The sequence below is a fragment of the Panicum hallii genome, chromosome 4, assembly GCF_002211085.1.
Source record: "Panicum hallii strain FIL2 chromosome 4, PHallii_v3.1, whole genome shotgun sequence".
In the NCBI taxonomy this organism is placed as follows: Eukaryota; Viridiplantae; Streptophyta; class Magnoliopsida; order Poales; family Poaceae; genus Panicum; species Panicum hallii.
This window is the reverse complement of record NC_038045.1, coordinates 38557861-38560754: the sequence shown is the minus strand read 5'-3', so window position 1 is coordinate 38560754 and position 2894 is coordinate 38557861.

The following is a 2894-nucleotide window of genomic DNA, read 5'->3' as shown; positions in this document are numbered from 1 at the left end:
CGAGCAATCATATATGCGCCAGGATCAAGTCACGCATATATAGAATAGAATCATCAAGATATCACAACACGTATCTCAAAATAAAAGCATATAAATTATAAATGAATATCTTTATTACAACTGAATCAAGAATCAGTTCAAGGAATGCGGAAGCGTAAAATAAATACATGAATAACAGGGCGCCACAGGGACGTCGACTGGAAGACAATGCCTAGAAATCGTCGAGTCTGCTGATGTAGTTCTCCACGTCACCTGGCACTAAGTAGCAGTCGAAGATATCCCAGAGAGAACAGAAGAGTAGAGAAGGCAAGTGTGAGTACACAACTTGTACTCAACAAGTATAACACGAATTATGAGGCTCTAAGGTTAGCTGACTCAACTGCATTAGCTTTTAATCTTGGCAAATTTTATTAAAGCTATTTACTACAAGTGGGTGAATTACCATAGCCCAAGTTACATAATAATTAATCAAGATTAACCATGAGTCTACTGAAAACCAAACCAAACCACCAAGGTAAGCACCCACTAATCAAACGGAGGATCTGGACCGCTCATGACCGTGAGCACGGCTAGTATACCAGTTTTACACTCTCGAGAGGTTGCACAACTTTACCCACAAGTCGTGAGCTACGCTAGTGGTTCATCACACTTAGGTGGGATGACTAGCAAGCACACTACGAGACCGTTCCAAAGGATCACGTTAGTAAGGTGTAACCGCTAAGGTTTCTAGATCAGCGACGATGGGGCCCACCTCACGGGGGTACAAGCACACAGCAGAGACCAAGCCGGAGAAGCAGGGACCATTGAAGCTTACCACCCCTCTTGCCCCGCAGGTAAGTTACTCCCAACCAAAATGACCTAATTAGTAAGTCAAGACCATCCTATTCCAGTCTTGTGGTTGCGCGGTTGTCCCAGGTTGTCGCTCTATGAACCGGTCCTTATGGAGAGTGGCCAACCAAGCACTAAGCACCGTGCTGGCCCCCTAAACCAAGTTTCTATAAAAACATCTTTTAACGAGACGTGAGCCGCTCAAGCACACAGCACAGAGGGCCACTCTCAAAATTAAGTTGCGTATAACCATTAATCAAATTAATTAAAAAGGACCGAGATGTGTGAGAGCGTAGCACCTAGCACAACTAACCAAAATGCAACCCAAGGTATTTTTATAAAGGATAAAAGTGGCTAGGAAATCCTTATAGGCATACAGAATTGAAATGCAGTATGAAATTGTATTTATAAGTGATAGGAAGTGGCTCTGAAGAAAGTGGCTCCTGTACTCTTTCGGTGGCTCAACGTCTACTCACGAACGAAACGCCAAAACATGGTCCAGCACATACACATTCATGCAAACAAGACAAAAGATAAGAAACAGTACATCATTACATAACAACAGCACACAAAACTATGATAGAACTGTTCTACGCATTACAACGATCGCGTGAGCGCAAAAACCACTTAAAACGGAGCTAAGACGCGAAAACTAGGGTTAAAACAAGGTCCAGGGGCTTTTCTGTAAGAAAACAGAAGTTCCAGGGGGGTTCTGGGCAAAAACCGGGGACCTAAATGTAATTAAAGGTTAGACACAGGGTCTAACACGTAAAAACTACCAGGACTGGACTGCGGGTTCAATTTCCAAAAAGCTCAGGGGACTAAACAAATAAAACAGGACCTAACTATAATTACTTTTGAACCAGAGGTGGACTGCAGGTTGTTTTTGGGAAAACCCAGGGGCTCTTTAACAAAATAGCCAGGCCAAACTGGTGTCTTCTAATCAGGATTGTTGGATCAAGATCTGGCAGCTCTGATTTGCTCTTAGCACGATCTAATCTCGTCCACTCGTTACATATCGAACGCTCAGGGTTTTGGGCTGCAGGGGGGGCGGCGCTACTGTTCCGGCGACGATTCCCGCGGTGGCGCTTCGCCGGCACTGGCCAAATTCATCCTCCGAGGGCCAATTCGAGCGGGGCCCGAGCCTGAGAGGACCAGAGGGACACGGCGAGCGTTCCTAGAGACTCAGTATGGCCGGCCTGAGGTCGTGCGTGACCCGTTCCGGCGAGGGGCGGCACTGGTCGCCGGTGAACTGCGCGAATGGGGTTCCGGCTCGGGTTTGGGCCGAGCCTAGCACGGTTCAGCACCAGCGTGGCACTAGGAATCTACCTAGGGTTTTGGCACGGGGCATAAGACACGGGGTGGAGCGGCCGGCGGAGGAGGCTGATCCGTGTGGGCGAAGCTCACTGGGGACGGTGTTCCACTCTCTGTGTCGGGCTACTGCTACGCTAAATTGGCTCAACATCAAGAAGAGGCGGAGGGGTTTCTTACCGAGGTTCGAATCGGGTTGTGCTGCCATGTAGGAAGGCCGGCGGCGATGCCGGTGGCAGCGCACGGGCGAAGCTCGCGGAAGGGGCTGCTGCAGAGGCGGCGGCAGCTAGGGTTCGCGGGCGCTTCGGTGGGCTAGAGTTCAGAGGCGTGTGCGGGGCCAATTAAGGGCCGGAGCGAGATTGGGGCGTGCATGCCCGCGGCGGGCACGGAAAGCACGGTAGTGACCTTGGCGTGCGGGGAAGGCGGATCGCGCACAACGGCCCCGTGCGATATCGGCTCGGGTGGTGGGACTTCCAGAGAGAAGGGGGAGGCTCGGGCGCTGGCCGGTGGGGTCCTTGCGAGCGCGGGGTGGAGTGAGGTCACGGAACAGTGAGAGGTCGCGGCGGAATCGGAGCAGAACAGAGGAAGCCAGCGGGAGGAAGAAGGGGGAAAGGAGGAAGAGAGGTGCCAACAGGTGGGGTCGGGGAAATCAGAGAGAGAGGGAAAGGAGCTCGGGCTGGGGACAGAGGGAGGCTGGGCTGGGAGTGGCCCACGCGGGGAGAAAGAGGAAGAGGAGAGAGGTGTGGCAGAACCGT